The sequence below is a fragment of the Lolium rigidum genome, chromosome 3 (genome assembly GCF_022539505.1).
Source record: "Lolium rigidum isolate FL_2022 chromosome 3, APGP_CSIRO_Lrig_0.1, whole genome shotgun sequence".
NCBI classification, from domain to species: domain Eukaryota; kingdom Viridiplantae; phylum Streptophyta; class Magnoliopsida; order Poales; family Poaceae; genus Lolium; species Lolium rigidum.
This window is the reverse complement of record NC_061510.1, coordinates 201,413,946-201,426,999: the sequence shown is the minus strand read 5'-3', so window position 1 is coordinate 201,426,999 and position 13,054 is coordinate 201,413,946.

Below are 13,054 nucleotides of genomic sequence, written 5' to 3'. Positions count from 1 at the left end.
GTTCTAGCAGTAGCTAGTTGGTACTCTCTCTCCCATGTACTTCAATACAATGATCTCATGAGCTGCTTTACATGATTGAGATCCATCTGATGTAATCGGTGTTGTGTTTGTTGGGATCCGATGGATGATACATTATGATTAGTCTATCTATATAGTTTGTGAAGTTATTGTTGCTGCAATCTTGTTATGCTTAATGCTTGTCACTAGGGCCTGAGTGGCATTATCTTAGATTTAAGCTCTATAATTATTGCTTAGATTGTATCTACAAGTTGTTTGCACATATTGCTGTCCGGAACCCGAGGCCCCAAAGTGACAGAAATTGGGACAACCGGAGGGGAAGGCTGTGATATGAGGATCACATGTTTTCACCAAGTGTTAATGCTTTGCTCGGTGCTTTATTAAAAGGAGTACCTTAATATCCAAGTAGATTCCCTAGAGGCCCGGCTGCCACCGGCCGGTAGGACAAAAGATGTTGTGCAAGTTTCTCATTGCGAGCACGTACGACTATATACGGAACACATGCCTATGGATTGCTTAGTACTTGGACACCGTTTTATTATTATCCGCAAATGCCCCGCTTTGATTGTTACATGAGTTTCTCTCATCCATGCAACGCCCGTCATCCATCCCCGTGCCTACAGTATTTTAATCCCGATGTTTACTAAAATCACTACTGCTGTCTTTGTTACTCTGTCGTCGTTATTTCACTATCGCTATCGCTATAAAACCGTTACTATCGATAAACTCTTGCGAGCAAGTCTCGTTTCCAGGTGCAGCTGAATTGACAACTCCGTTGTTAAGGCTTTCAAGTATTCTTTGTCTCCCCTTGTGTCGAATCAATAAATTGGGTTTTACTTCCCGCGAAGATTGTTGCGATCCCCTATACTTGTGGGTCATCAAGATGGTCTGGCATCTTTTACTCAAACTCTCGGAGAAAATGTACCCTCTACTAAACCTGGTCAACAGTCAGCAAAGGAGTGTCAGCAGTTATCAAAGGAAAAACCAAAAAGGAGGAAGTATGTTCGAGCTACAAACATCAAGCAATCTGAAGGAGGAAAAAAGCAAGAAGTACATCAAGATTCAGTTCCATTGGATACAGTACATGAAGATACAGTTCCATTGGATACAAATTTCTCAGAGACGATACAAAATGCCAATGAAGATCAATCAAGAAAGCGGAAACTTGTGGAGAAGGAACTTGTGGAGAAGGAGCAAGATGATCAACCAGATGCTGGAAACCAGGATGAAGTTAAAGAGAAGGTTTGTTCTGAAGATAAACAAGTTGTCAACCATATATCACAAAGTCCACTTGAAGAAATGGTAGGAAAAAAGGAGGATGTAGCTATTGAGACAGATGTACATGCTGGCAGTATAGGGAGTGCATCTAACTTCCAGAATGTAACTCCTGACGCTCTGAAGCAGCTGCAAATCTATGGTTCTGGGTCCAATTCCTCTGGGAGTAATTTCATTCCTTACAAGGTAGCCGAAGCAGATTCTTCACCTAGCAAAGCAATATTGCAGTTCCGTGATAAAGGTCATGAGGGTAGCATCAATTGCACTGTACCAAAAACTAACTCATCTGGGAAAGGAAAGAAGAGTGTTACATTTGTGCTGTAGGCAGAACATAATGCAGTCCCTGCTCAATTTGCTGAATCAAATGCACCGGCTGTTGCCCCTGCCAAAGAAGTTGTACAATGCAATCATGTTTCTGCTTTGAAGCCATCTGAGAGCAAAGAATGTAGTCCAAAGCCGAAAAGAAAGTGGAACAGTATTGCAATGCAAGTTGCTGATAGTCCTAGGAGGATGACAAGGTTTTCTACTGCTGAAGCAAGGGAAAAATCGAGGAAAGCGGAGATGCCTTTGAATCCAACCATTGATGTGCAAGATAGCATGAACAAGAAACTAGAGCTGCAGTTCGAACTCTCTGAGAATCGATCAGAAACATCAAAACAAAGGAATCAACGAGAGCTACTGGAGTACTATCCCTCCTTTGATCTAGGCTTTGATGAACATAACACACAGGAAACTTCAGCTGTTGTTTCCAAGGAAACTAAAATACCAGTCAGCAACAATGATGAGTTCATAGTCATATCTAGTAATGAGAGTGGGGACTCTTTAGATAAGATTTACGCCAATGTTGAGATGCCAATCAGGACTCCTATCATCGGGAAGCAGCGTGTCCCCAAGGACGATCATGTTATATTTGTTGGCCAAAACAGTTCCACCCCCATTCCTCAAGCGCATAAAAAAGGATTGTCAAGCCAGCCCAAACTCAGAAGTCACCATTTGTAACTGGAACCAAGAAGGAGACTGCAACAAAATTTTCTACTGAGGTTTACAACAGGCTTTGTTCCTATGGCGGTGATACTAAAGATGAGTTGAACAGACAAAGAATCATTGATGATGGTAAATTCTTCGTCCACGTCCGAGACCTAGCAGATCCCGTTAGGCCAGGAGCTTGGCTAAGCAATACAACTTGCGAAATGGCAATACATGTTCTAGGTCCTGAGATGGAAAAGCAGAAGAAATTTGTGATGCCATTGATGATGGCGGTGAGTTTATAACTAGAATAATTTTGCTGTTTTCTACATCCATTCTAGAGTTACATATAATCATCTATGTACTTATGTTTTCTTACATGGTGGCTTCATGCAGACGAAGCTTAGGAATGTTATGTGCATTCACGACAGAGCAGCAATCAAAGCATTCAAGATGACTCCTGAAAACAGACTTGACCACAAAGAGCAGGTTAGTTTGTAATTTCCTTGCCTGGGCACATGTATTTTTATATCTTTTTTATTGGTTTCTGCACATGTATTTTTATTCAACCTTTTTTGTGATGTTTTTTATGTTATATAATGCTACAGGTATTGTTCCCGGTTTTGCAAGACCTCACCCCAGATATTGAACTGTTCAACGGGCATTACTATCTGATAGTGCTAAACCTAAAGGCCGAGAGGTTCAAAGTGATGGATTCGCTAAGAGCTAAAGGGAACCGGGGACTGATAAAAGATTACAGGTCCATAATTGGGTCAATTAAGTACTTGTGGGCTAAAAACTACTCGGACTCTAACATAAACATTGAGAAGTGGCCAACAGAGCACATTGCCACCCCACTGCAGAAAACTTCGTAAGTCCAAATTCGTTTCCAGGATGTATTTTTCATTACTGCCTTCTTCTTTTGTCATTTGTGAATTTAATTTTATAAATCCTAAAAATCATTCTTTTTGTCATGCAAGGTATGATTGTGGGTTCTTCATGCTCAAGTTGATCGAGCTCTGGAATGGTAGGAAACTGATCACTTCAATCAACCCAATGGAGATGCCAATAATTAGGAAGCTACTCACACTCAAGTGGCTTCAGTGGGTCAATAACAAGGTCTCCTGGCAAGAAATGTTGTTCTGAAAAGATCATAACCATCAGGACAGGTAGTTTTTCCATTAATGGTTCACGAGATTACATAAATAAAGTTCCTCTTGTACTACTGTTTGTTTTTTGCTTTTCTAGTACGGCTTGTTTTTGCTTTTCTAGTTTTTCTGCATAATCTCGCTGCCATTAATAATTGCGAAATCAATTTTGATAGTAAAATTTAAATGTAATAAATTCATACAAAATACTTCTCATATTCAATACATCCTTAATTTGACAGCCATATAGAAGATAGATATCATACAACCCATATTATGTGTGTCCACACACATAATACATCCTACTGTGCCTCTCGCTTCACATGTATGTAACACTTGATACGAAGATCAATTAACGTACGAAACTACCTTTTGTAGTGAGCACATTGTTGGACCTGAAACTAAATTCACGCATAAGGACTTTTTTAAAGGAATTGTACATGCTATCGATTCGTTACCTTCACAGACTCACAATACATGCATTTTTATACGAAAACATTGATTTAAGCATCGCGATCAGAAAGTTACAGAATCTCTTGACCATATCACTGCCTCAAAGTCTAACAAACCAAACATAATACATTTAAACTCCTTCCTAATGACCCTAATCAAGCACTAAACCATATTGCGGAAGAAATCAAACTCTTTCTGTTCTGGAGCAGGAGTGATCTTTGATGGGCATTCTGTTGTAGTGTGTTGTGCAGAACCACAACCTCTGCATTTCTGCGGTTTTGAAGCCTTCAAATGCAGCCCTGACTTTTTCCTCTTCTCTTCAGGACGGCCTTTAGTTGTAGTAAGTATAGGGTCCCTCACATGCTCGTACTGAGTACTGCTACCTTGACCAGCATCACCACCAAGTTTAGTCTCGGGTGTCACTCCTTCATTTTTGCTTTGTTGTTTTTTATCTTTCCTCTTGGCTGTAGCACTAATCTTCATTGCGGCTAATTCTTTACCCAAATCACCCATGTACTTTTCAGCTAAAGCTGTAGCTTTCTCTGATTCAGCTGCAATTTTTGCATAATCAGTCCAGTTGTTGCATAATGTGCCATATGGTAGTAGTTTCCTTTGTTTGTTTGACAACTTTCTGTCAGTTGGCATAGGAGGCAATTCCACTTTTCTGGGATAATATCATCCGGGGGCACTGTCCACCTAGGCAAAATGTAGTGCGCTGGAATCTCATTCACAACACCTAACTGCGCCATTACCCTCAATGCATGGCAGCACAATAAGCCATCCCTGTTTATTTTAGAACACTCACAAATATAGAAGCCTTCCTCTGAATTAGCCTCCACTCTGTAGCTCCTTTTGCCATACCCAAAAACAGATCCAGCAACTGGAACTACATCAAAAAACTGCCCACCCACATGGTTTGCATTATAGGAGGTAACTTTCCGAAGCTCAACCCGGAAACGCAAGTATATAGGCATTGTGTACACTTGAAAAGCATGCTCCTCCAGAGGCCACTCTCCCCAAAATCTGAAGATCTTGTCTTCCTCCTTGAATTCATTTGAATCTTCGGCCACATCAATTTTCTCCTGCAGCTTCATGTATTGTTCAAAGAAATGGGAGAGGCTGTTGTGTGGAGTGACGTATTTTTTTAGCACCGCATTAAAACCCTCGCTGCGTGTTGTAGTTTGGATGAACGGGAAAAACCTGTCCTTGAAGTATGCATGCAGGGACAAAAGAAGCTCTCATGTCATAAAGATCCTGCAAGTGTGTGTTGTCTGCAACATTGTGCTTCAAAACCATCTCTGCCCACCTAGTTTCAAACTCCTTGATACGTCTCCAACGTATCTATAATTTTTGATGTTCCATGCTTGTTTTATGACAATACCTACATGTTTTGTTCACACTTTATATCATTTTTATGCGTTTTCCGGAACTAACCTATTGACGAGATGCCGAAGTGCCAGTTCCTGTTTTCTGCTGTTTTTGGTTTCAGAAATCCTAGTAAGGAAATATTCTCGGAATTGGACGAAATCAACGCCTAGCATCTTAAAATCCCATGAAGCTTCCAGAACACCCGAGAGCCGCCAGAGGAGGGCCCTGTGGGCCCCAGACGATAGGGTGGTGCGGACCAGGCCTTGGCCGCGCCCCCCTAGTGTATCACCGCCTCCTCGACCCTCCGACTCCGCCTCTTCGCCTATTTAAAGGTCCCTGACCTAAATCTTCGATACGAAAAAGCCACGTACGAGAAACCTTCCAGAGCCGCCGCCATCGCGAAGCCAAGATCTGGGGGACAGGAGTCTCTGTTCCGGCACGCCGCCGGGACAGGGAAGTGCCCCCGGAAGGCTTCTCCATCGACACCGCTGCCATCTCCACCGCCATCTTCATCACCGCTGATGTCTCCCATGAGGAGGGAGTAGTTCTCCATCGAGGATAAGGGATGTACCGGTAGCTATGTGGTTAATCTCTCTCCCTATGTACTTCCACACAATAATCTCGTGAGTTGTCTTACATGATTGAGATTCATATGATGATGCTTGTAATCTAGATGTCATTATGCTAGTCAAGTGGATTTTACTTATGTGATCTCCGGAGACTCCTTGTCCCACGTGTGTAAAGGTGACAGTGTGTGCACCGTGTGGGTCTCTTAGGCTATATTTCACAGAATACTTATTCACTGTTATGAATAGCATAGTGAAGTGCTTATTTATACTCCGTATCTCTTTATGATTGCAATGTGCTTTGTATCACTACTATTCTATGTGCTACTCTAGTGATGTTATTAAAGTAGTCTATTCCTCCTGCACGGTGTAATGGTGACAGTGTGTGCATCGTGTAGTACTTGGCGTAGGTTATGATTGTAATCTCTTGTAGATTATGAAGTTAATTATTGCTATGATAGTATTGATGTGATCTATGCCTCCTTCATAGTGTGATGGTGACAGTGTGCATGCTATGTTAGTACTTGGTGTAATTGCAATGATCTATCATGCACTCTAAGGTTATTTAAACATGAATATCGAATATTGTGGAGCTTGTTAACTCCGGCATTGAGGGTTCGTGTAATCCTACACAATTAGTGGTGTTCATCATCCAACAAGAGAGTGTAGAGTGTAGCATTTATCTATTATGTTATGTGATCAATGTTGAGAGTGTCCACTAGTGAAAGTATAATCCCTAGGCCTTGTTCCCAAATACTGAAATCATCGCTTGTTTACTGTTTTCCTGCATCTGTACTGCCTGCAATATTACCACCATCAACCACACGCTAGTTGTAGCATCAAGCTATTTTCTGGTGCCGTTACTACTGCTCATATTCATTCATACCACCTGTATTTCACTATCTCTTCGCCAAACTAGTGCACCTATTAGGTGTGTTGGGGACACAAGAGACTTCTTGCTTTGTGGTTGCAGGGTTGCTTGAGAGGGATATTGATGTCTACGGGTGCTTCTATTCTTGTAGACAATGTTGGGCCTCCAAGAGCAGAGGTTTGTAGAACAGCAGCAAGTTTCCCTTAAGTGGATCACCCAAGGTTTATCGAACTCAGGGAGGAAGAGGTCAAAGATATCCCTCTCATGCAACCCTGCAACCACAAAGCAAGAAGTCTCTTGTGTCCCCAACACACCTAATAGGTGCACTAGTTCGGCAAAGAGATAGTGAAATACAGGTGGTATGAATAAGTATGAGGAGTAGCAACAGCGCCAGAAAAGTGCTTTGCTGTCCAGGACTGGCGTGTGGTTGATGGTGGTAATATTGCGGACAGTACAGATGCAGTAGAACAGTAAACAAGCAGCGATAGCAGTATTTAGGAACAAGGCCTAGGGATCATACTTTCACTAGTGGACACTCTCAACATTGATCACATAACGGAATAAATAAATAGATGCTAGACTCTACACTCTCTTGTTGGATGATGAACACCACTAACTGTGTAGGATTACACGAACCCTCAATGCCGGAGTTAACAAGCTCCACAATATTCGATGTTCATATTTAAATAACCTTAGAGTGCACGACAGATCAACATAACCAAACCAAGTACTAACATAGCATGCACACTGTCACCTTCACGCTACGAAAGGAGGCATAGATCTCATCAATACTATCATAGCAATAGTTAACTTCATAATCTACAAGAGATCACAATCATAGCCTACGCCAAGTACTACACGATGCACACACTATCACCATTACACCGTGCAGGAGGAATAAACTACTTTAATAACATCACCAGAGCAGCACACAGATAAATTGTGATACAAAACACATTGCAATCATAAAGAGATATAAATAAGCACTTCACTATGCCATTCATAACAGTGAATAAGTATTCTGTGAAATATAGCCTAAGAGACCCACACGGTGCACACACTGTCACCTTTACACACGTGGGACAAGGAGTCTCCGGAGATCACATAAGTAAAATCCACTTGACTAGCATAATGACATCTAGATTACAAGCATCATCATATGAATCTCAATCATGTAAGGCAGCTCATGAGATTATTGTATTGAAGTACATAGGGAGAGAGATTAACCACATAGCTACCGGTACAACCCTTAGCCTCGATGGAGAACTACTCCCTCCTCACGGGAGACAGCAGCGTTGATGAAGATGGCGGTGGAGATGGCAGCGGTGTCGATGGAGAAGCCTTCCGGGGGCACTTCCCCGTCCCGGCAGCGTGCCGGAACAGAGACTCCTGTCCCCCAGATCTTGGCTTCGCGATGGTGGCGGCTCTGGAAGGTTTCTCGTACCGTGGCTTTTCCGTCTCGAGGTTTTAGGTCGAGGACCTTTATATAGGCGAAGAGGCGGAGTCGGAGGGTCGAAGAGGCGGTGAGAGGGTAGGCGGCGCGGCCAGGGCCTGGGCCGCGCCAGCCTACCTCCTGGGCCCACCAGGGCTCCCCTCTGGCGACTCTCGGGTGTTCTGGATGCTTCCGGGGATTCTAAGATGCTGGGCGTTGATTTCGTCCGATTCCGAGAATATTTCCTTACTAGGATTTCTGAAACCAAAAACAGCAGAAAACAAGAACTGGCCCTTCGGCATCTCGTCAATAGGTTAGTTCCGGAAAACGCATAAATATGACATAAAGTATGCATAAAACATGTAGATATCATCAATAATGTGGCATGGAACATAAGAAATTATCGATACGTCGGAGACGTATCGGCATCCCCAAGCTTAGTTTCCGCTCGTCCCGAGCGGGTAAACGATAACAAAGATAATTTCTGGAGTGACATGCCATCATAACCTTGATCATACTATTGTAAGCATATGTAATGAATGCAGCGATCAAAACAATGTAAATGACATGAGTAAACAAATGAATCATATAGCAAAGACTTTTCATGAATAGTACTTCAAGACAAGCATCAATAAGTCTTGCATAAGAGTTAACTCATAAAGCAATAATTCAAAGTAAAGGTATTGAAGCAACACAATGGAAGATTAAGTTTCAGCGGTTGCTTTCAACTTATAACATGTATATCTCATGGATAATTGTCAATGTAAGTAATATAACAAGTGCAATATGCAAGTATGTAGGAATCAATGCACAGTTCACACAAATGTTTGCTTCTTGAGGTGGAGAGAGATAGGTGAACTGACTCAACAATAAAAGTAAAAGAAAGGTCCTTCAAAGAGGAAAGCATCGATTGCTATATTTGTGCTAGAGCTTTGATTTTGAAAACATATAGAGAGCAATAAAAGTAAAATTTTGAGAGGTGTTTGTTGTTGTCAACGAATGGTAGTGGGCACTCTAAGCCCCTTGCCAGACAAACCTTCAAAGAGCGGCTCCCATTTTATTTTATTTTTGTGTGGCACTCCTTCCAACCTTTCTTTCACAAACCATGGCTAACCGAATCTTTCGGGTGCCTGCCAACAATCTCATACCATGAAGGAGTGCCTTTTTATTTTAGTTTTATTATGATGACACTCCTCCCCACCTTTGCTTTCTCAAGCCATGGCTAACCGAATCCTTCGGGTGCCGTCCAACAATCACATACCATGGAGGAGTGTCTATTTTTATTAATTAATTTGGGACTGGGAATCCCATTGCCATCTCTTTTTGCAAAATTATTGGATAAGCGGATGAAGCCACTAGTCCATTGGTGAAAGTTGCCCAACAAGATTGAAAGATAAACACCACATACTTCCTCATGAGCTATAAAACATTGACACAAATCAGAGGTAATAAATTTTGAATTGTTTAAAGGTAGAACTCAAGCAATTTACTTTGGAATGGCGGAGAAATACCATGTAGTAGGTAGGTATGGTGGACACAAATGGCATAGTGGTTGGCTCAAGTATTTGGATGCATGAGAAGTATTCCCTCTCGATACAAGGTTTAGGCTAGCAAGGTTTATTTGAAACAAACACAAGGATGAAGCGGTGCAGCAAAACTCACATAAAAGACATATTGTAAACATTATAAGACTCTACACCGTCTTCCCTGTTGTTCAAACACTTTACTAGAAATTATCTAGACCTTAGAGAGACCAATTATGCAAACCGAATTTTAGCAAGCTCTATGTATTTCTTCATTAATGGGTGCAAAGTATATGATGCAAGAGCTTAAACATGGGCACAACAATTGCCAAGTATCACATTATTCAAGACATCATACCAATTACTACATGTAGCATTTCTCGTTTCCAACCATACAACAATTTAACGAAGCAGTTTCAACCTTTGCCATGAACATTAAAAGCTAAGAACACATGTGTTCATATGAACCAGCGGAGCGTGTCTCTCTCCCACACAAACATTTATTCAAACAAAAACAAAAGCACACAGACGCTCCAAGTAAAGCACATATGATGTGGCCGAATAAAAATATAGTTTCAAGAGAAGGAACCTGATAATTTGTCGATGAAGAAGGGGATGCCTTGGGCATCCCCAAGCTTAGATGCTTGAGTCTTCTTGAAATATGCAGGGATAAACCACCGGGGCATCCCCAAGCTTAGAGCTTTCACTCTTCTTGATCATATTGTATCATCCTCCTCTCTTGACCCTTGAAAACTTTCTCCACCCCAAACTCGAAACAAACTCATTAGAGGGTTAGTGCATAATCAAAATTCACATGTTCAGAGGTGACACAATCATTCTTAACACTTCTGGACATTTCCCAAAGCTTCTGAAAGTTAATGGAACAGAGAAATCCATCCAACATAGCAAAAGAGGCAATGCAAAATAAAAGGCAGAATCTGTCAAAACAGAACAGTCCGTAAATACGAATTTCTAAGAGGCACCAGACTTGCTCAAATGAAAATTCTCAAATTGAATGAAAGTTGCGTACATATCTGAGGATCACTCACGTAAATTGGCATAATTTTGTCAGTTTCCTACAGAGAATTAGGCCCAGATTCATGACAGCAAGAAATCTGTTTCTGCGCAGTAATCCAAATCTAGTATGAACCTTACTATCAAAGACTTTACTTGGCACAACAATGCAAAAAAAACTAAGATAAGGAGAGGTTGCTACAGTAGTAACAACTTCCAAGACTCAAATATAAAACAAAATTGCTGTAGTAAAATAAACACATGGGTTATCTCCCAAGAAGTTCTTTCTTTATAGCCATTAAGATGGGCTCAGCAGTTTTAATGATGCACTCGCAAGAAATAGTATTTGAAGCAAAAGAGAGCATCAAGATGCAAATTCAAAACACATTTAAGTCTAACATGCTTCCTATGAAAAGAGAATCTTGTAAATAAACAAGTTCAAGAAGCATAATGCAACAAGCATAGAAAGATAAAACAAGTGTAGCTTCAAAAATTTCAGCACATAGAGAGGTGTTTTAGTAACATGAAAATTTCTACAACCATATTTTCCTCTCTCATAATAACTTTCAGTAGTATCATGAGCAAACTCAACAATATAACTATCACATAAAGCATTCTTATCATGAGTCTCATGCATAAAATTATTACTCTCCACATAAGCATAATCAATTTTATTAGTTGTAGTGGGAGCAAATTCAACAAAGTAGCTATCATTATTATTCTCATCAAGTGTAGGAGGCATAGTATAATCGTAATCAAATTTATCCTCCATAACAGGCGGCACCAAAAGACTACTATCATTATAATCATCATAAATAGGAGGCAAAGTATCATCAAAGTAACTTTTCTCCTCAATGCTTGGGGGACTAAAAAGATCATGCTCATCAAAGCCAGCTTCCCCAAGCTTAGAACTTTCCATAGCATTAGCAACAATAGTGTTCAAAGCATTCATATTAATAACATTCCCATTAGCATGCATATAAAGTTCCATGGGTTTTTTAATTCTCTCTTCAAACACATCATGTCCTAATTCAAGATAAAGTTCATAGAGATCTCTCATATTTTTGTTGTTTTCCATTATGCCTAACTAGTGTAAACAAGAAACAAAGAGATGCAATTGCAGGATCTAAAGGAAATAGCTTCGAGCACAAACACAATGGCGCCAGAAAAGTACCGTTACCTGGAACCGGAGTATGAGTGCCTTTTACCTTTCCTCCCCGGCAACGGCGCCAGAAAAGTGCTTGATGTCTACGGGTGCTTCTATTCTTGTAGACAGTGTTGGGCCTCCAAGAGCAGAGGTTTGTAGAACAGCAGCAAGTTTCCCTTAAGTGGATCACCCAAGGTTTATCGAACTCGGGGAGGAAGAGGTCAAAGATATCCCTCTCATGCAACCCTGCAACCACAAAGCAAGAAGTCTCTTGTGTCCCCAACACACCTAATAGGTGCACTAGTTCGGCGAAGAGATAGTGAAATACAGGTGGTATGAATAAGTATGAGGAGTAGAAACAGCGCCAGAAAAGTGCTTTGCTGTCCAGGACTGGCGTGTGGTTGATGGTGGTAATATTGCGGACAGTACAGATGCAGTAGAACAGTAAACAAGCAGCGATAGCAGTATTTAGGAACAAGGCCTAGGGATCATACTTTCACTAGTGGACACTCTCAACATTGATCACATAACAGAATAAATAAATAGATGCTAGACTCTACACTCTCTTGTTGGATGATGAACACCACTAACTGTGTAGGATTACACGAACCCTCAATGCCGGAGTTAACAAGCTCCACAATATTCGATGTTCATATTTAAATAACCTTATAGTGCACGGCAGATCAACATAACCAAACCAAGTACTAACATAGCATGCACACTGTCACCTTCACGCTACGAAAGGAGGCATAGATCACATCAATACTATCATAGCAATAGTTAACTTCATAATCTACAAGAGATCACAATCATAGCCTACGCCAAGTACTACACGATGCACACACTCGTCACCATTACACCGTGCGGGAGGAATAAACTACTTTAATAACATCACCGGAGTAGCACACGGATAAATTGTGATACAAAACACATTGCAATCATAAAGAGATATAAATAAGCACTTCACTATGCCATTCATAACAGTGAATAAGTATTCTGTGAAATATAGCCTAAGAGACCCACATGGTGCACACACTGTCACCTTTACACACGTGGGACAAGGAGTCTCCGGAGATCACATAAGTAAAATCCACTTGACTAGCATAATGACATCTAGATTACAAGCATCATCATATGAATCTCAATCATGTAAGGTAGCTCATGAGATTATTGTATTGAAGTACATAGGGAGAGAGATTAACCACATAGCTACCGGTACAGCCCTTAGCCTCGATGGAGAACTACTCCCTCCTCATGGGAGACAACAGCGTTG